Genomic DNA, 22,730 nt, shown 5'->3' with positions numbered 1-22,730 from the left:
GCTAAAAGAACATTTAAGAGGCTGAATCAAATAGGTCTAAGTCAGTTATATAATTTTGTCTAGAAAACACACCTCCAGCACCTCTAAGTAGGGAGCAATGGTGTTTTACAGGATTGTGCAGTTTGCCTGCTTGTTTCTATTAACATCCACCTCTGAAGAGCTAAACTACTGACCCAGAGCAGCATCAGCAGCTGCAGTTTTGGAAAGGCTGTGTTTAAACTGCAGGAGAACAGGAAGGATTGGCAGTGGTCCCAGAGGTCAGCTACTAGACCAGGGGAGGTGCTGCAGAAGGTTGTCCATCCCAGTAGGATTGTAAGGCTCCTAACTCTGCTCAGCTTCCACCATCTGGATCCAGGTAGGGATGTGGCAGAGCCTACAGGCACACCGTGGGTGGGCAAGCTCTGCCAGGGAGCACAGTGTCTGCAGGCATTGACTGCACCCCCAAAATGCATAAGTGGATAAATACCTGAAAGTACACGAATCACTTGAAACTGAAATGTGAGCTACATGAATATGAAAAGAATACTAATAGTTACTCAGAAATGACATATTCATCAATCAGAAATGGAAAAAACTATGCAGGAGCACAGAAAAGTCATTAGGCAAAAGTGAAATATTCTGAAAATACTGCTTAATTGAAAGGTGAATGCAAATTAATACCTATATTTTAATATCTGCATATGCAAGGTGTTAGCTTGTCAGTTTAATCCCACTCCCCTTTCACTTCTCTGCAAAAATAGTCCAGCTGTCTGAATAGGTCCACATACCACTTGGATTTGTACTCAAGGAAGAAGTTTGGTATCAGTTTTAACAAGATCTCATTCTTAGTCATCAAGTCCTGACAACTTAGTAATACAGTTCTGATGGGCAAGTATCACATACCTCATTGGCATTCTTTGTTGCAGTTAAATCAATTACCACTGTTTTTGTATGTCAGTTCAAGGACCACCATAACATTTTTCATCAACTAGAAGAGTCAACCAAATCCATGTTTAAGATGTGTTACCGTGTTTGCGTATGGAGACAATGTAAGGCATCACACAGAATGATCAAATGAGACTAGGATTCCAGCTGGAAACTGCTTTGCTGGTTTCTGTCTATGCCTTGTTTTGCCCAGTAATTCGCCTATTCTCTCTACAAACTTATTGTAAGAAGGTACAGGGATTTGTTTGTTTGTTTGTTTGGGGTGGAAGGGAGTGCCAAAGCTTAACGATGTTGTATTTATATATTACTGTGTTTCTTTCCTAAATTTTCTGCTTTATATTTTTAGACTGAATTGGAGCAGTATCAGAATTTTATCAAAATGCATTATTAATACTTATTTCATACTGCTTCTAGTCAGTGATAATAGCCTGAACTTTGGCCACTTTGAGGAACAAGTGAATTAAATTTTGAGGAGGAAACCCCACCTCTGGAGACTGTATGTGACAAAATACCCAGCAACTTCCTTTGAAGCAAGCTGGTGGCTTTTTTTCCTGAATAAATTTTTACTTCTGGAACCCTAGAATGAACTTAAAATAGCATTTGTTTATACTCAAAGTGCTAGGCAGATAGAGCATCTAGTTTCTGCTCAGTGTCATTTACACTTGCTCTTTTGCCTCATCCTCTTTCACCTTCTGGGCCCCTGGATTAGGTCCTTGTTGCAGAATGGGCTTCCTCTGGATTTGTGCAGGTGTGGTGCTGAGCAAAGGCCTTCACATTATCCAAGGCTGGTCAGCACTGCTAGGACTTAAATCAGTAAAACATCATTGCATTTAACGGTCGCGGCTGGGCTGAGGGTGGTAATAGGCTGTACAGCCAGCGCTCTTTGAGCTGGTCCAGGGCAAGCTTCTCTCTTTATGCTGCCATCTCTTGTATTTCTCTCTGTCTCATACTTAACTCAAGGATATGGATCTTGAGCTCCCATGTAATCCAGATATTCCATATTTAACAATTTATTTTCTTATGTATAGACTGTATATGACATCGTGTCTATGAGTACTAGAAGAAAGCAGAGAACACCAGCAAAGGGCTTCTTAACAGCTATGGGCCTGTAAGCCAAAAAAAAAAAAAAAAATTCATTAAAAATTGTTTTGTTTTGTTGTCATGATTTTGCAGATCTAAATTCATTTCTACTCCTATAATTTACAGGGAGAAACACAAAGCTCTGTTTTTTCCACTGATGTAGTGGTAAGAGACCTTGGATGTAAAACACTGGCTTTTCCCCCAGCCATGCTGTTTTAACCATTTCCACTTTTAGAATATGTTAAATCAGAGCAAAATACCACACATCAATACTCAGACTTATATGAACGCATGAAATTACTTTCTATCTTCTCACTATCAAAAATATTTTACTGTTATTATATATAACTAGTTTTGGATATGCATTTGTACATTGGAAAAGACCCCCAAAATATTTCTAGTAAGATTCCATTAAATAAGTTACCTGGAAAAGTCTGAAACCAAAAACAAAGAATCAGGCTATTGCACATAGCTGGCTGATTATTTATTTTGGATGACATCAATAAGTGTAACAACTAAAAAAATTAAACACACAGGTAGCATTCCTTAACTTACAAATTACTTACATCAAAAAAAAAAAGAAAAAAAATAGAACTACTACAGCATAAAGAAAAAGCTGACTATGCAATCAAAAGCCCAAAGGACCCAATTTCTTCATAAAGTACCTGATGGACATTGTGACAGTCTGACTACCTTCTACCACCAATTTTTGGAACGTGAAAAATACTGTATGCTTCTTGCTGGTATGTGGTCCAAGATGACTCATAAATCTTCCTTTATCTCCTTCGTGGTGTTAGCAGAAAAGGATGAGTTGCTTTTTTCCATCTCATTCACATGTCTTTCTGTCTGTTACCCGTGCCCTTGAGCAAAGATTACTGATGCCCTGCCTTTGATATATGACACATCACATACAGCAGCTTTTCATCAAGTGAATTAACCCGAAAAAATGCAAACCTACCTGCCAGTTGCTTCCCAACTTTCCACTATTCCTTTGTGTACTTCTTTCCTAACACACCACACACAAGGCATGCAAGAACAAGGCTACCACAGACAAAGAAAATTATATTGTTATTGACTGGACCCTGACATAATTTACTGACCTATACTACTTAATATTTATCTTCATAACTGATTTCAATTGTAAAATATCTTGTTAGTCATATTCATAGCCTGAAAAAATTATGCATTTAGAAATCAGAGGATGAAATATTTGATCAGATCACCCCAAATTATTGTTCTGAGTCATGTATAATAACTGCAACTCATGTAACGCATTACCGATACAGCTCCGCAAACAGTTCTGCAATGGTAATCAATGCAGAATCAATCAGTATGCTGGACAGTTTTTTTTATTACAATTTTAAAAATACTTTAATATTCCAAAAGCACTAATATCTCAAAATGTTGACTTTCCTCACACTGCTTGAAATGTTCACAAGGGATTTTTAATATATGAAATTAAAATTCCATTGCACTCTTTTGTTTTCCTTAGCTGTGTTCTTTTAAGAAAAATAGGCAATAAATGCATCTGTGAGGTGTTGTTCTCTTTTCTGTATATACCTTCAATCTAACATTTTTAAAGATGCCAATTAGATAACTACTATGCTGCTAATTAGCAAGATTCACACACTAACCTCTCAGAGTTTTTCTGCTTGGGATTTTTTTCCACAGAAGATTATTAATTGGTTCACATTTGTAATTGACTACTAACACAATTTCAGAGAAATTTAAATACAGAAGTTCCTAAATGCCTCAGTGCTTCTCAGGACAGGAAAGTAAACTCCTGATATAACTCAGTTCAACAAAGCAAAGCTCCACGAAACACGTGGTGCACCTTTCATAATGAAAAAATTAGATTTTTTTTCTTTTATCAAAATTGTATTATATCTTCTAATGAAGGCAGTGACTGAAAAACATAAACATTGATATATATTTTCCAATGAATTGGCCTAACAGTAACACGTAAAAATAGGATTAATGGTACAAAGCATGTACTATATAAAAATAGCCTGTAGAAAAAAGCATTAAGCAATTACAACTCTAGCACTGAAGGCTCCAATATTATAGGGTAATATTTCCTTAATGTTAGACTTCATTAACCCTAAGATAATCTCTCATAAATTTTGCTGATTTTTAAGGAGAAAAAATAAATTATGTTTATTAAACTACTGAATATGTTTATGAAAACAAGACATAATCTAATGCTATAAACTTCTTGTCTTTATCTGAATAATCAAAAAGCTCATAAATAAAATATCATATAACAAAGTGAGTGTTAAAATTCATTACCGTAATAGCTATGCTCATGATCTATTTCATTAACACTCCTCCTTTCTTTGAATAAATGGGTTCTTTGGTCTACCAGAGCAAGGCCATTTACAAGACAAAATACTAAGCTGCTTTTCCTCATTTTCCCTTATCTGCTCTATTCCCAACTTTCTAAATTAATTCTTCCTTTAAATCTTATTGTTCCTTCCAATGTAACTCACAGCACATTAGAGAAACTTGAAAGAAATATAAGCAAAGAAATGGGTCTACGGAGTATAAGTTAATTAGGAGTCTAAGTGACTGGTGATGAGACTTGATGGCATGTAGCTTAGGAATGAATTTAAGAAGCTTAAGTTCATTTAAAAATAAAATATAAATATATCAGAAGTTCAAAAGAAGACATACCTCAAATTAAGTCATGCTAATGTTTCAGCCCCAACACCAGTTAAAGATAATAATATGTGACAGCACAGTGATTTTATCTCAAAAGTTTCTTCTCCCTAACATGTATTAGAGAAGCTAGTAGCTGTTAGTAAGGTGGCACTTATGGACACTCACAATTAAACACTACCAACTGCAAAAGTCACCATCTACAATCAAGTATGTAATTATGTTGTTAAACTTATCACAGTATGCATTGATAACCCCTTTCAGAACATACTTTTCCATCCCCAAAACAACAGGAGCATCTTTATATCCACTGCCCTCAAACTGATTTTTTTTTCCCTCCACTTTTGCCCATTTCATGTATAGGACATGATCTACAGAAATCCTCCACAAAAAAAAAAGGGGGGGGGGGGAGGGCGTTGAAAGGACAGAACTTTGGGAGACACACGACAGAATAGCTATGAATGACAGAATAGCTATGAACTATTTTGCTGGAAAATGTATACCTGCTTTAGCACAGGATCATGGGGAACTAGAACTAACATTTTTCTTACAAAATGTTTTTGGTTTTCATTCAGAGAAAAACCACTGCAACTACTCCTGATGCTGCTACAAACAGCTGGGAAGGGGTCAGTCTCACATCTCGCATAGGACTACAGCATTGGCTCTCTGAGGGTCACTACTCATGAGGAGAAGTCGCAGTATCTATGAGGTGTCAGCTGAAAAGTGCCATTAACCTAGTAAGTGTTTAACTCGCATTGCTCATTGCCTTCCCAGAACTTCAAAAAGTGTGTAGAGGATAGCACAGGTTTTAAACATACATTCTGGGCCCCTGCATTCATTCATACAGCTTCTTCCCCACAATTTAAACAGATAAATTTGCCACAGGAGAACACTGTTTATTAAAGAAAATGATACAGAATTAAATGCTAAGGATAACGGTATCTTTTATAAGGCCAACTGATACAACTGCAGAAAATAAATAAAAAAAAAATAGACAAACTTTTCAGGCTCCCCTAAATCACTATTTTCAACTTGATCAACTAGATATACCATGCACTGCAACTTCTAATTATTGTCATGTTAATAGTTAACCTCTAAGTCTATCAGCAATTATGGTTATAAAAATCTGAATATAGAGTAGTATGTTTCCATAGCAAATCATAACACAGAACACATGGGCCCCTCTGCAAAATTCCTTGGTCATACTGTTTTCAGTACTGCCTTCATCAGTCCCATCTGACCAGCCTCATGAGGCGTACTTTCCCCTGAAGCCCACATTGAGAACTACCCACACATAAAATCAGTATGCATGGCAAGGGTCTGCATTCTTTTATCTGGGGAGAACAGTGAAGTAGAGATTACAAATACATAAACAGTTAAAGAATCAGCAATGGTTTGTGATTATCATTATTGATAATGATTAGTGACATATTTTAAGAATGTTCATTTTACAAAGTCAAAAAAAAAAAATACCCCTGAAAGCTTTTAGAGTTATATCTCTATTAGTGTAAAAGTCACGCTCAATTCTGGGAACTCCCAAAACCCATGAATGAAAGCAGAACACAGGGCAAGATGCAGAGCTTCAAAATCATCAATATCACTCCCTTTAGTTGTGCACAAAGATAAAGTATTAGATATAGTACATAAAGCATTAATAAATTATTAGAAGCTGTTAAAAGTATTATAGATAAGCAGTTTGCGCATTATTGATTATGTAATCTACTGGACTGTATAACCACTTGGTATAATGGACTGCTATCCATTCAATGACTAATGCTGTGAACTGCGCATGCACACTAATGCGGAACGTATCTCATTTTCTTTGGTTGCATGCATACCCACTATGGACAGTGCTATTCTGCATGCTTTGAAATGGGAAGAGGCTAATGACAGTACTGAGATATCACTGAGGACTATGGCATTCAGTCTTAACTGAGAACCATTCAGAAATTGCTCACGCTACACTTCCAGCAACAGCTGCAACGCAAGGACCAATGACTTTAATATTGCATATTTGTGTGTAACTTATATTGCCATGCAGCGTAGGTGGCCTTGCATTCAAGTTGGTCAAAACAGTTCTGGAGGGAAAGAAAATTGAAAGAGACCTGAGATGTCAGAATCAAATCAGAGCTGATGAATGATCTAATCTACAAAACTTTACTATACAGGAAGTCTATCTCAATGGACACAAGTAGAAAAAAGAAAAGAAAATATATCAAAGGGAGAGTTTGCATTAAAAATATGACTTTAAAAAGGCTGTGGATGGTCCATGATATGTAATAAGTCATCTGTCTCTCTTAATAAAGGAGAGTCATTATTTACTAGTGAACTAATAACAATAACTGTGACAAGCAAAAACAACAAAGCCCATTAAAAAAATGTATTAAAAAGCTGTTCAGAGCAGTTAGGCTGAAAGAGGACATATTCAATGTTTTAGATGAAAAAGCATTTAGATTTACAGTCTGCTCTAACACAGCCTCTATTAAGCATTGGGAAATGAAACAAACATCAAGAACTCATCCTCATCCCCAACTTTTACAATCAAATAGGAAAAAATATTATTTTTAAAGCATGAATTGAAGTCACAGGAACGTGTTTAATACTTTGGACTGATACCCATTGATGTCATAGTGAATGTGGCCTTTCAACCAAATATACTGATGTTGCAATCCTACATCATTTTTGGATGCTATAACTTAAAGCATGTCTCATGTCTTCTCATGTCTCATGTAAAGCACATTCCCAAATCCAGGTTTTCTATAGTCCATTATCTATATCTGGTGTTCTTCCAAATATTTCAGTCTTCTTGCAGGTGATGCAGTCAAGTGTTATGGAACTAAGAATGAGGATACCATTAAACTGCTTTACTATATTATTTTTCCATGTCAATAACACATGGGTTTTATCACTACTAGGACAATCCTTACAAAAATAAACTGTCAAACACACACCATATATCTAGGTAATGCTACTAAAACTACACTTGCAACGTCTTAAAGAACACAAGATTTATTTACTAATATTTTAGGATATCAGCCTCATTCAAACCTGAAAAATAAGAAAGAGATTCAATTCACATAAAAATGCAATTAAGGTATTTAAAGATTTATTTGTAAATGTTTCATGTTTTCTTGATTTTGAAAAAGAGAAACTACTACCAATCTTAGACATTACCACATCTTTTAAACACTAGGATTAGAGGGGTTTTTACTTGAAAAACAGAGTATGACAAAACAAAAGAATATTACTTAAAAATGATGTTTCGAGTTTTAAATCAAAGACTAATGGCAGAATCTACCGATGCTTGTGTTAACTTGCCATTAAAGAAAAAAAGTCAACTATAACTTGGTTTTAACTAATTTGACTTGAGTAATACCTGTTCCTATTAGTCATTTAAAGACGGTTTTCAGCAAATTTTAATATACTTTTCCAAATAAAATTCCTACTTTACAACATGTTTAGGAATATTGTAAAATACTATGATTTTCCCAGTCAGAAATGTCAGCTTTCATTCTACAGGCATAAGACTGAAACTGATCTGATAAAGCTATAAACTGATATGCAAAGCAGATATTTAATAAAATCACTCTAGCTTTGCTTTGATTATGTATATCAAATCTTAAAAATCATTACATCAAACAATAAGCAAATGGATATATTATCTGGTGAAAGATTCTGGTAAACATTACAGAACTGATTAGTTGATTTTCCACAGGGAAAAATTTTCTATGGTCACTACCTATTTGAAGGGGTGATTCCAAATAAGGGCACCAAACAACAAATATGTCTTTGCTGACAATGCTAAAGGTTGGAATGCTTTGGGGAAAACAGAGGACTTTCCTTTAAGTGTTCAAAATTTACTCAAGTAATACCGTAACTACATCTATTTCACAAAAACAGGAAACTCACTTTAACTATAATTTTAATCTTAATAGTGATTTTAGCCTCTTAATCAAATTATTTTTTTCTGAAGTCATTTTACTGCTAATAAATGAAAGACATGAAAAATAAATTGCATAATAAAGCATGAAGGGTATACAGTTATGAGATATCGTGCCCCTGAGAAAAGCAAGCACTGTTTTATGTTCAATGGGAATCTTAAGAAAATCATGAAAAAAAAAAAGATAATATTCTTCAAACAATTAACCACTTTTTTTTTTTTAAATAAGAGGCAATTTTTAAAATACTATTGCTTCTCAAGCAATGAGGCAAAGCTATAAACTTATCAGTAGTACAAGCAAGTACAACCATCTTTTCCTTAGTGATTTCTAAAATACTTAAAATAATTATTGGAAATATATCTTCCCTATCATCTAGGCCCTTCAACAATTGACAATTATGTAAGTAGAAAACCACTTCACTTTGTCAGCTATTAATGCCCCCAGTGATTTTACTGTCGACATAGTTTAACGACTTACTAAACAGTATCAAAATTATTTTTTACCTTTTCATTTTTTATTTTTATTTCTTCCAAATTTCACAGGAAAAAATGTATCCCAACCATTTTCTCAGCTGTGATAAGCTGGAAATGAAGCAATTTCCTTATAAAACTAAATCCCACCTCCTGGCACAAATGATATTTCTTTTAGTCACTTACGTTCAACAAAGTGCAGCTACTTTGAGCTGATAGCAGAAAGCTTGTCTGGCATGTGCATCAGATCTTACTCCAAAGCTGAAACCAGTAACAACAGTTTGGAGATGTTCACCCCTCACAACAGTCCCTCACAAGTACAAGAACCTCCTAGGACTTCCTTTGAAGCAACATTAGGGCACACATACCCCATACAATGGGATGAGCCAGGCAAGGACAAGACACCACAAGGCTCAAGTAACACAGAGCACTGATCTCTCTCATCTCAAAATGCTAGGGAAATAAACAAATAAATAAATGTTTGGAAACAACTAAAGAAACCTCATTATTTTCTAGCCTATGCACCTCGATAAACTCAGCCTGGTGTTTTAAAACAACTGTGTTTTATCAAAGGGAATCCCAAGGATTTCCTTAGCATGGGTTAAATCTCACTTCTGGCTCTGTCCTTTTGTGAACTGGTTTAAGAGGAGCTTTATTATTTCTGTATAGCTTGAGTTTATATGTAAAATGGAAGACAGCATGAGAGCAAGTGTGTGAGAAAGCAAATGCACAGGAGAGAAATGCAGACTTTTCAAGCACTATGCAAATAGCCCCAGCTCCCCATGTATCAGCCAAACACATTTTTGGCCTATCCAGATAAGCTTCAGTTTATCAAGGCAGACCAGTTATTCCCCAAATTCCACACTACTGCAACTTTGGGATATTCAGTGAAAATGCTAGGAGATCAGTTTAAAGTGAATAAAGTACTTCTTTAGAAATTGACTAGTGAGCTTGAGGAGTTTTGTGGCACGGGAGGCTGTAAAAGCAGATGGTATCAGCAGATACAAACAGGAATGCTACAAATTCATGGACAGTGGATTAATACATGGATGTGCAGAGGGATGGATGCCCTAACATCCTTAATACAAGGAAGCTGGGAAGCTGGACAAGAACAAGTGGCCAAATTTGCATGTTCTTCCTGAACAGCAACTTATTGCAACTGTCAGAGACTGGATGATAACCTAGATGGACTTGTCCTCAGTCATACCATGATGCTTGTTAGGAACTAATATTTTACGCATGCAAAGACGTGAAACATTTTCTTTCCAGCTCAGTATGGATGTATGCTCAAGCATAAATGCAAACATTACATCTGAAAACTTACTCAAATTATTTGTGCTCAGACAAGGTATCCCACCTTCAGAGCTGCTACTTAAGTCAGTGTACCGCTTGAAACAAAAGTAAAATATAACTATGGCAATAAACTAATGCCAAACTAGAATTAGGAGTAAGGACAATTTTGTCCTGTTTATAACAGAAGTGGTAACAAATAGACACCAGACAAACCCATCTATTTTTTAGCACAACTATTGGTTTGAGACATTCCCTTAAAAAAAAATGCAGAAAATGAAAACTTTACCCAGCCCCTTTGACAAACAATGTCCATACTATCCCATTTAGCTGAAGGAATACAAACCAATGTAAAACCTTTCACTATTACTTTAAGGCAATTTTGTTCCCCGAGCAAACTCTTGGCTTCTTTGCAGTGCTTAACACTGTGCAGTACGGCAATGCGTAGAGAAAACATAAAGCTTTATCCAAAACAGATAAAGCAACTAGCAATCATTTTGGCTCAAGAAGAAGCCTAACCAACTCCCAATTTACCAGACCAACAGGTAGATATTGAAAGAGAGAGAGAAAAAAAAAAAGGTATGTGAAATAAAAAGATTAAATGGTTCTTAGGATCCTGATCAACAACACCAGAACCCATTCTTCTGTGCTCGCTTGAAGACATGATACTGCAGCAGAGTATTTTGAACAGAATAAAAAAGCTAAGATATTCAGGTGCCAGGATACTTTCTTGTCATTCTAACCAGTCCAAATAAAAGTGTTTGCCACATTTATTCATACTTGTTTAAACGTTTGAAATGGTTATAGCAATCTCCACTTTTTAGCGCAAGCACTCCTTTACACTGTTACAGTTCTCATATTTTATCCTAAGTGTATCTGTGTTTCTATGATAAATAAGCTGTTTTTTGTACCTAGCTATTTCTCTGCACGGATATATATATGCATGGTTCGTACGTGTGCAGATGAGACTATTTAAAGAGCGCAGAAGCTTTCCTGATGGTCTGAATAGATTGAACAACAGCAAAAACATTACTGCAAGTAAGATTCTTCATTTTTATACACTACTGTGTATTTTTTATGATTCGTGTCTAAGATCCTGTTAAATATTTAAACAACAATACAATACCAGTAAGTAAACTCTTTAAATCAGGCATTTTCTATACTGTATAGTGGGAACAGATGTGTTCTTATTAAGGCTATATTGTAACTCAACAATAATTTGTCATATTTGACATATTGTTAAATTACGTGCACCTGCCAGAACTGTAGTAGCAATTACAAACAATACATATAGCACTTTTACTTTAAATATCTAAACAACTTATGTAGATGTGAATACGATGTACAGAAAAATTGTAATTTCCTAAATGTCATCACCAAACAACACCTAATGTCTCACAATTTCTTTTTATGTATATTTTATTATAGCGCCCAACTGTTTCAACACTCTAGTGGCTGGACTTTAATGTGGTTCAAGCAGCCCCAAGTAACATCACCAAATGTTTAACATCTGTGAAAGTTGGCCCAACAAATGCTCATATTTTCAGGAGGTCATGCTGGCCTGCTTTCATTAACAATTACTTTAAACTTCAGTTTTCTTTACAGCTCTTTAATTCAGGAAGGACACATAAAGTTCACCTTAGTTAAACTGTTAAGTTTATTCCAAACTAATATAATATTAATCTTTAGAATATTTATAAACTTTAAAAGTTTCTTTAGAATTAGTCTTTAGAATGTTTGTAAACTTTAAAAAGTTTTTTTTTTTTAAAGTTTCTTTTCCTTCCCCCAGTAATCTTATTTAATTCACCCACTTCTTTAATATAGGGAAACAACACTTCTAATTAGGTCACGGGAATCCAACATATTTCCAGAACAGCATCAGAATCTCCCATTTATGGTGTTGTGTTTTTTTTTTAAACTTTAATTTCCTGCCCTTTTTTTTTTTTCTCTTTTTCCAACTGCATTATTCACACAAGATTTATGATTTCTTTACAAAGCTCTTAATGACCTGGATACTACTTACTGATGATAATTCTATAATCATGAACCACTATATTTTGAAAAAAAATATTCAGTTTTGAATTTTTCTACCACATTCATAACCATACAATATTCTCAATGGCAAGGCTTAAATTTTGCTCTAAAAAATGCTCCCAAAATGAAGAGCTCCACCATGCATTTGGACACCTCAATGGAAATGTGTAAGCCAGATCGCCATGGGATTCAGGCTTGCAGGAACTCCAGAAGTGGATTTCAGTGCTGGTTCAGCACTGTATGGCAGACATAGACAAGACAGAATGCTTAACCCACTGGAAAAAGGAAAGAAAAGGATCTTTTAATAGCAGTACAGATAGATGAGGCAAGTTAAGCAATCTATTTGGAAGATCAAAAATTAATATTAATAATTTGAAAGCAGATGAAGATCATTCGAGAGAAGACACCAGTGAGAATCTCAACATTAAGCAAAACAGTATCTACATTACACCCCTATGAAAAGCCCGATTTCTATCCCCTTCCCTCAACACATCCACTCCACATGACCAATAGCTTCACATTTTTCACTATAGCGTCTCCATTTTGGAAGACGTAGTAAAATGCAGAAGATATGATCTTTATGAATATTTACACGCTTTAGCAACGTTACCATCTCTTACTCCTTTTGACCATCAGGAATTCACTATATTTTAAGTCTAGATGTTCCACTATGTGCCATTTTACTAGTATGAAGCTCTACACTCCTATTTCATAGCACTGTAAACAGAAGTAATGTCTCTTTACCATACCTAGAAGTTGCAGAGATGCTGCTCTGTAGCTTTGCAGTGCTGCAGCGCTACTCTCCAACCAACAGCTTTGCCCCACTGCACTTGGAAGGGGATTCAGAGCAGGCTCCTCTCAAACCACCTGGTGATGCTGGGGAAAGCCAGCCTTAATCTCTAACAGGTAAGAACAACAACACAGAGGCTATTTTGATCCTCAGTTTTGCTACAGGACCTTGGACCTTGCACATCCAGACAGGGACCAACATTTAACATGCAGCTTGCAAGTGTCTGCTTTAATGTTTCTCCCCTTTATTATTTATAAAGAGCACTGGCGCAAATACATTGGAAAGGAAGGTGAATAGAAAGCTCATTCTAAAGAGCATGAATGTACTTCGTTTTATTTTAGAAATGTTTGCATTATGTATGTGCTTACATAAAGGACTTTATAGACTCTCTTAAATGATTTACCGTTAAGGTATATATTGATTATAATCTCCAGTTATTTAAAAGGAGACCTGTTTACCCCACAGCACTTAATGCATTGCGACATGTTTCAACTTAACAGTGACACTGGTAAAACAAAAGTTACTGATCTACCCAGCAAGTTATAAAACTTGTAACGTGCTGTAAACAGCTCTGTCATTTTATTTAGCATATTGCTTTGCACGAGCTGCTTTATTTACCTAGTGGTAAATCTTTATGTATCAAAAATGCTACAGAAGGCACAACAAATAAATTACAAACAGACACTAACATCTGACTAGTTAATCAAACAAATAGGACATGTAACAAAGAGAAAAGCTATAAATATTGACAACAAGCTGCTTCAGTCACAAAAACATTCAATACTTCAGTTCTCAAGTGTGAGTTTTATATCAGTCCCCTGGAAACAGTTTGTATCCTCCAATAAATTTTTACAGTTGATTCACCTGCCTGATACCCTTCAGCCATTTCCTTCAGAAGCTGTCAAACCCGCCAACAATAATATATGGCCCGACCAACAAGAACAGCTGTAGCCATTCTCTCTGCTGGTTCCCGCACCCTGTTCTGCATAAAATAATACATCAAGATTAATTGATTTCCCGTCAGTCTCACAGAACAGAAAATTAATTTTCATGTAGCTATTTTCCCCAGCATATGAATTTCAAACATAGCAAGTAATTTAAGTTTTTAATTATTCATAAACAGGAGAAAAAAAATCACAACACATGATAAAGTGAGCCCCTGAAAGCCCCAAGGCCATGGCCTGGACCTTGATTTGTGCTGAGACAACAATAGCATTCACTAATGCCTATATAAATAATATATGTATTAACATACATCTTAGTACAACACCAATTTCTCTCACTCTGACCCAAGACTACCAGGTCATACAGCAGCAGTTTGTCACATTCCTTGCAGTGGGTTACATGTGACATGCTACAAGAAAAACATATAACATGTCAACCACACCGGATTGACCCCAATTGCCTCTAGAGCATGAACACACCTATAATGTAATGGGAAGCTAATGGTCAGTGTTTGAGCAGAAGAGTGAAGTTACTAATCAGCAGGGTGTCATGTCTCAGCAAACCTTCTCTTTGCAGGTGACGTGGACTAGGGTAAGGAAAATTGCTAATAGAAAATTAAATAGAATAATCTGTCTTGCTCAAGTTAAATCTTTTCCAGATGGTTGCTGAAGCCTTAAACAGAAACACAAGCCACTCAAAAGACAGCAAGATGTCATAAAGATGGCACATTTAAGAAAATCTCATTTACTATGGTTCAAATTTCCGTAAGCAGACATTCCCACAGGTTGCAGAATGTAATTTATGACCTTGAACTGGGACCAAAATTGTATAGGTAAATAACCATAATTCAAAGCATTCATTATAATCATTTTTAATGAAGTACAAACCACTCATTATTTATTTAGTGCAACATATGATCAATAACATTAGGACTGGATTTTTTATTTAAAAGAAAGAACCACAACTAACTTGCTCTAAACAATGCTATTACATGGCTTGGGGATGAGGGCAAACTACACTCTGAAAGCGTACCCATAAATTCGAAAGGACAGTGCAGATGCTGAAGACATCTCACTGAAAAAATTAAAGCACACGTTTGTTTTCCAGTGTTCTTTCCATTCTTAAAAAGATTTGTCAAGCTATATGTTATTAGTTAAAACTCTATAACTGTTTGACAAGGTGTGCCATAAAGTTGCTCCATAGGAAAGTTTCTTACGATTCTCAGTGGCACTTGATAAATTTACAAAAACAGAAGTCTAGGGAAGACCACTATCATGATGAAAGCAGGAAGCCCTGTAATTATTTTGGTTAAGTTACAATGACATATTAACCAAGAAACAGAAGGAAGTATAAAAACTGCCACAAACATGGTAAAAATGCTCAATGTAATGCAGCCTCTGTACTGGCTAGTAAACTGCTTGCAGGATGACCGGGCTAGTAGTGCTATACATACAACTCTACCAGTATTTTGATGAGAAAACCATTGCCATTGCTGTTTGAAAGGCTCTTGACTTCCCCAGTCTGAGAAGGCAGGAAAACAAAACAAAACATAAAAGGTGTTTACACCAAAGCTCAGCATATCTACATTAAGACTTTAAAAGCAAGTTTTGAACAAGGATCCCAGATTCTGTTTTTCGTTAATATAAAAGAGGCTTTCAAAACAGGAACCCAATCTCAGTATCTTCTCAACATATGCACCATATAACTTTTGGTTGGTTGGAAAAAAAGACTTTTATATATACATGAAAGCAGTGATATAGGTGATATATTTATATATATATGAAGCAGTGATAGAGGTTAAAGGCTCTTAGTTCTTGTATATGCAACCTTGTGAATATATGGGTATCTAGTAACAACAAAATTATCAGAAAGCAACACCAAACAGGTATTGCATGCATTTGCTCTGCAAACGGAGTTTGTTGACATCTTAACATAGTATTGATTCCAACAAAACACTCACTGAAAATAAAATAAAAATTACATTTACCTCCAAAATGTAAAGAAAGTTTATACTGCAAAGTACTAAATTACTCAGAACTACAGCTCATCTCTATTTTGATGTTCAAAACAGAGCTTTAAAGTCTAATTCAGCAAAAACAGTTCACTCGGTGTGTAAGGTTTCTGGGGGGTGTGGGAAGAGGTAACTGATGGATTTAGGTTTTGTTCTTTTCCTATTAAAAAATAGTTAAAATAGTGCATCGTACTTAGTAATATCAGCCATTCAGTAACTATGTCTTCACAGTTTTTCATGTAAAAATTACCTGCAGTTGTCCTTCTAATATTTACTTTGGGTTTCCACCCTTTCATTAAGAAAATACCCATATTGAGAACAAAATCAAGTCATTATGTTCACCATAAAAATACAGAACAAACAAAAAACACCACCAACAAAAAAGTCTACAAAGTTGATACCACTGCTATAGATACTGTTCCTGGCATAGCTTAGAGGTCTTTGTTTCTGTAAATTCAACTGAGTGTTTCTATTTCTAAGTCTAGCAAGAGGTTCTAATTATTGTTAGAAGCCTAATTAGCATTTAGTATTACATTACAACAACTGCAGCAAAATTGTACCCGTTCTCCAATAAACAGTATTCACAGTGTGCAATCAAGCTGCTGTACGATGCAATGAGAATTAATAGCACTGCACGACAATGGTAAATCCTACAACTCCCGCTGTGTGTGTTTAATAATTTTTCACTCCTTCCAGATTGTTCCCATCAAGCACAATTCCCAAGATCCTAATCAGCTTTCCTCCCCATCAATACTACACAGAGATCTGAGCACTGAAAATTATCTGCAATTTCAAAAAGTGCTTTGTTGCATTATTAGGCCACTGACCTAAGAGGTAATGGGTAAATAGTTTCTGAAAAATGTCCAAAGCACAACATAAATTAAAGCTTATAGTCTTGCCTGCTGTTCATACCAGCGCTATAACTGCGAACTCTAACAGTTTTTGTACAAAATCCTTAACTACAGTATTAATTTTTTTACACAAAAATTAGTACAAAGATGACAACATTTGTATTTAAATGATTTCTTTTACTGTATTTTACACAAATAATACCAAGTTGGGGAGCCATAAGCACCTTTCCAATGTATTGCGCATATACATGCACTCAGCAATCAGTGATCAACCACCACAATTTTGCCTGTGCTCATGCATGCAGAATAGGCCACTCATTCTCTAAAGAGGAGCGCACACAGGCTTACACACCAAATCGCAGTCAGCATTTTAGTTTTCCTTCTTAGGCAACGAAAATTTTAAATCCTAGCCACAATATTCTCTTGTGATGGGCAGGTAAAATCAAACTTCACCGTGTTTCCTTAGAGCTTATATATTTCATACTCAACATTTCTCTGACAATTAAGATTCATTTAATGATGAAACAATGGTGTTGCAGGGGCAACTTATTTCTGTAGGGAAAATGCCTGATGCGTCGCTTTTACATTAGCAAGGTGCATCTTCCACATGCTCAGATAAATGGACTCACTTCAAATATAAAACCATACCTGTGTCAGGGATGGGGCACAAAGGAGTCTGAAAAGTGACTAGTAGGTCCATATGCTGGTTACCACACACCAACAGCCATTTGAATATTATGAAAGGAGTTGTAAGTTTGGCAAAGCACTCCCTCTGGCTTTGTCATAGTAATTTGTTTCAGTTAATGGAGCTTCAGCCTTTCCCCGTAATCACTATCCCTTATTATGGAAATCTTATCTGTATAATAAACTCATCTTCTCACAGGGGACGACTTCTTTCCTTTCACAGTTTGTCAGTGCCAGTACCATTTAAGTTTTACCCGGTAGTCAGAAAGTAATTTTATTTTACCTGGTTATCAGCAGAGATATAAACCACTGTGGTATTAATTACCAATTACCACTACTTCTAACAAAATATGGCATTATTACTCATCTTCAAACAAAAAGATTTGTTCATTAACCTCCATAACAAAAAATAAGGATATGCACATAATTCTTCTGTGGTAATTTGCATCCATTTCTGATGCAAATTCTGATGCATTTTTGATCTGTTTCTGATTATACATTTGAGGATCACACCTGAAAAACCACTGCATTGTTACAGATGTGGACACAGTGCTAAGCATGTAGCAAGGAGGGGAGGGGAGGAGACAGCCAGACAGACGGACAGAAACTGAGCATGAGGAAAAGGTGAGAACAAGTTACAGGATAGCTCCACTGTGGTCCAAGATGCTGGTAGCCTTTAAAGAAAAAAGCAGCATTTTTCACACAAAGACCACGTCATCTGAGTTGAATGAGAGAGACCTCAAACAGCAACAAGGAATTCCACAGTTTTTGATATATGATATATATAATATGTAATGTTATGAAGGGCTAGCACCAAGCCCCTTTTCCCTCAGTAGGCAAAGTTAATAAATGCAGAACCAGGATATTGTGAAGTCAACTCCCCAACAGATCTGCTTCAGAAATCTAGACTTTTCAGTCCAGACTGTGGAGAACAGTTTTCCTGAATACCTCTGAAGCATTCCACTCTTCTAATATTAATTAAACGTATCCATAGAACAGAACATCTTGTTTCCACACTGTAAGTTTAAGGTATAAAAGCAGCTCAAGTGTTGAAGAGGTGGGGAAAAAAAAAGGTTTCAAATATGAATTCCTTCACTTAATGCATACCACTTGGCACATCATTTTGGCTATCACAGAATATGTCACACTGTTAGCACAAATACTGCAATTAAAATGGCATGATGGCTTTACCCAATATAACACAACTGCTGCCTTTACTACATGTGTAGTGCTCATTTGCTCTCTAAGACTCTCACTGTTTTTCTCTATTCAGGAAGAACATAAACAAATTTACACCTCACAAAGCTGAAAATCACATAACTAATTTTATTGTTAGCTGTGGATACGAAAGCTGCACCAACCAGATGACAATATCGGCACAATTTTTACTCTGCACTGACGCTCGTCTCCATGGAAGCTGTAATACACTGTTGCATTGGTGACTTTGAACTTCTTCTTGGCCGTCACAATGTTTGACTGTTGATGAGCTCTCCAGGCAGCTTTGTCCATTACTTCTTGTGGCTTCCTTTCCCCAGAAAATCCTGCCTGTCATTCAGTGTTAACTCTTTTCTGTATATTCTCTTCTTTCTTTTTTGGCCTTTAAGTTGGTGCATCATCCCTAGTTTTGAAGTTTTGATATACAAGCAGAGATGTCTGATTCATTTCATTTAAAAATATGAACCCAATAGGCTTAATCCAGAATCTCTGGCTCAGAACTGGGTTACCGTATGTTGTATTTGATTTGTATTTCTATCAGTATCAACCCAAGCATCCTTACACACCAGCTATGAACATGATTTATAGCAAGTCATTCAAGGCAAAGCCTATAGCTTCCCTTCACAATTTGACGTTATCAGATTACTTCAGAAGCTGGCAGCAGCTACCATAAGTAACAAGCTGTCACTGTAAATAAATCACTCCCTCAGAAATAACAGTTAAAAATATAGATTAGCATGAACAGAGGTCAGTATTTTAGGTTTGGTTTTTGTTTCTTCTCTCAGCCAAGTCACAAATCAACCTTGTATCTGACCAAAAGGAAAACCAAGAATAAGCAAAAGACCTTTTCATTATTATCCAAGACAGAAACTAAGAAAAAAAAATCAGAAACAACAACAAAAGTTAGGCAGCATGTCTTTGGGTAACCCATCTAACCAGCTTAATCACATGAGGATACAGTATTTGTAAACAGCCATAATAAAAAAGCAGTAGCCAACAACTTGAGCAAGCCAAGCAGGTCATTAATGCTTACCTTACCAGGCTCCCAGTGTTCTAAATAAAATCACCACATGACACAATGTGTATTTTAGGAATGGCTGGCTCCACACTTCCAATTTCTATACAAATAACCCTACTTTGATAACATCCCTATTCCCAGGCCTACCACGTCCTGCTAACGTAAATCCATAAAGAGGTACATGGAAAGGCCATCGGCATCAGCACCAGTGCTTCTGCTGCAATGAGGTTACCTCGCAATGTTGGAATCCCATCAGACTAAAAACTAATACATGCTCAGGAAAAAAAAAAAAAAAATTCTTAATTTACCTGCTTTGTTTTTCTTTCTTAAAAAGCAATGTTTAAAATGTAAAGAAAATCACATTACTGCCTTAATGTTATAAGGTCTAGATTTACCACAATCTAAAAATAAATTGAGTTTTAACAAATCTAAAATTTTAACAACTCATTTGCTACTCAATCCCCTTTAGTCAAACAAATCAACAGGACAAAGCCACCAGTTTAGGATCTGGAACTAGAACTTGTTAGAAAGCCAAACCAGCTTTCAGTAGATTCTCATGCAATGACAGAAATACTTTCTTCTATTTGACATGACCTAAGAAGTTATATTGAGTAGGTTCTGATCAATGAGCTGCTCAAACTTTATGATGAATCAATGGTAACCAGAAATGCAGTCTAATTTTTCTCTTCCATTTCATCAACAAATGAAATCTGAATTCATTTTTTCCCTACAAAATGCATATCCAGCATTTTTAAGGTAATAAACCTGAATAATATATGCATACTCCTGGTTAGCAAAAAAAAAAATAAAATTGCAGCTGAACTATATAGGCAAGACTTCACTCTAACTAGGATGTTTTTATCACTGCTTATGAGGATCTAGTTCTTTTCTTGGAAAAAAATAAAACCTCGTATGCAGAATAATATTAATTTCAGAACTGCATTTGCTGATTAAATTATTCTAAAACATTTGGGGTCTTACCAGGAGTTCCACTTTGTGGTCTTACCACAATTTTATTCCATAAAGGTCAGTGGTCATCTCCCACTGTCAGCAATCCTAGGACTGCCAAGATGTCCTCTACCTTTTGTGTCAATCATTTTACATTTGATCGGCCCACTTATTTCGCTTTTTGCAGTTTGACACTTGAAAAGTTGTATGCTGACATTTCATTACCACAAAGGACTGTAGGCATGGATCTCTAGAGAGAAAATAAGAATCTGAAATTCTAGAAAACTAATTTGTTCATTAAAATACAAGAAGATGTTTTTGATAATGTGACAGTATCAGCTAGAAGATGTTAGCATTTTGGAAAAAGAAAATCTCATTAACTATATTGCCTTACACTACCCATCTGAGTATCTTTTTTCCAAGTCAATACAGTACAAATATGAAAGAAACTAACTCCGAAAGGTATATCTTCAACAGTTTACCTCTCTTTGATATGTAAATAGGTCACTGCAATCCTCTTTTATATTTTTCCCTCTACTGTTATGCTGAAAAACACCTTTTGCTATAAAAGAATATACTACATTTATTAGCACACATATGCACAAATGAATGCACAAAGTACTGCATGTGAACATAGCTGAAGAGAGCAAAAGATGAAATTAGCATATCATGGCTTCACATGTAATTGAAATTCAATACCTTTGAAAATGTGCAAATTCACCTTTTTAGATGTGTGCTCTGTTTATATATGAGTAACACAAACATACATATAAGTCTCTGAAAAGTGCAGAACAGTCGAGGAAAAAAGCTGTAACCAGTGGCCAACATTAAGTGAAGGTTCCTAGATTTTAGCATTTGTGAGAGATGAAACCCACAGAGATTCCCTATACAGGACTAAATGAGGACTGACGCTTTTGGATGTTCTATACTTCGGCTGGGGGCTCTATTCTTAAATAAACAAAGCATGGTTGTTGTTTTTTTCAACTATCAGAAGAACATCAGAGATAGCTATGTGAATACTAGCAAATATGCCTGCACTACAACCTAAAACAAATTAAGCAAATTGATTCATTATGCATTCTAGTGTGTGACTTTTACTGTGAACTTTAAAAGGTGAAAGTTGTCAATTAGCACACAAGGGAGTACGCATACCTCTGTGGAGACAAGTAATGGGGAGAAAAACAGGAGTAAAGCAGGAAAATGATTAGTCTTCAAATACTTTGCTGCAAAATTTTTAAAAAAATCTAAGTTATTCTACGTTTCATGATCATGGAAGAAAAAATGTCAGTGCAGTTAAGAACTGATATCACACAAGGGTCTAGTGAATAACTCTGCAAAGCATGTAACAACCAGAACGTGAATGCTCAGGTCTCCTAAGAAACAGTCCGTAAATTTGCTTATTGAATCAACAACTTCACCTGCAAACACTATATGTTTAGCAAGGTATGATTAAATTATTTGATTTTCCACTTGTACTGTAATGTACTTCTGAAATCTCATAGCCCTCCCTCCCCTTTTTGAAACCCGTTATCCCCACCACATGCCACCTCCCCTCTCAGCGTGGGCCTTAGCCATGAGAAATGACTTGGCTGCTTTGTGCCCATAAGAAACTGTAGGGCCTGGTGTTAGAGCCATTCAGGCATAACAAGTTATTTCCCAGCATGCTCACTGATTAGCTAGCTTCCATAACCATAAAGTCAACAATAATCTACCTACATGCCCTTTCTGCAGGTGGTTGACCTATAAATGTTAAGTAAGTCAGTGGCAGTTCAGCCTAAATTACTTGGAAAGCGTTATGCGTAAACATTAATGCTGCAGCATGTCCTTAACTATACAACTGGGACTCTATAGTCTGCAAAATAATGTTACTT

At 35.8% G+C, this 22,730-nt stretch overlaps 2 protein-coding genes and 1 long non-coding RNA gene across 6 annotated transcripts in view; 1 reads left to right on the top strand and 2 right to left on the bottom strand.

The window, feature by feature from the left end:
* Positions 1-22,730, bottom strand: part of LRMDA (leucine rich melanocyte differentiation associated) — a 669,624-nt gene that overhangs the window by 471,721 nt on the left and 175,173 nt on the right.
* LOC310902275 (uncharacterized protein) overlaps positions 1-22,730 on the bottom strand; it is a 261,603-nt gene that overhangs the window by 111,448 nt on the left and 127,425 nt on the right. The gene's annotated exons all lie outside the window — the stretch shown is intronic.
* The window catches only part of LOC310902278, a 59,618-nt gene continuing 42,160 nt past the window's right edge, over positions 5,273-22,730 (top strand). The window contains exon 1 of the long non-coding RNA XR_014586607.1: positions 5,273-5,399. This is a non-coding gene — a long non-coding RNA (uncharacterized lncRNA). The remainder of the gene's footprint in view (positions 5,400-22,730) is intronic.

Source organism: Anser anser, assembly GCF_964211835.1.
Source record: "Anser anser genome assembly, chromosome: 7".
NCBI classification, from domain to species: Eukaryota; Metazoa; Chordata; class Aves; order Anseriformes; family Anatidae; genus Anser; species Anser anser.
This window is presented reverse-complemented; position numbering and strand designations above follow the sequence as displayed.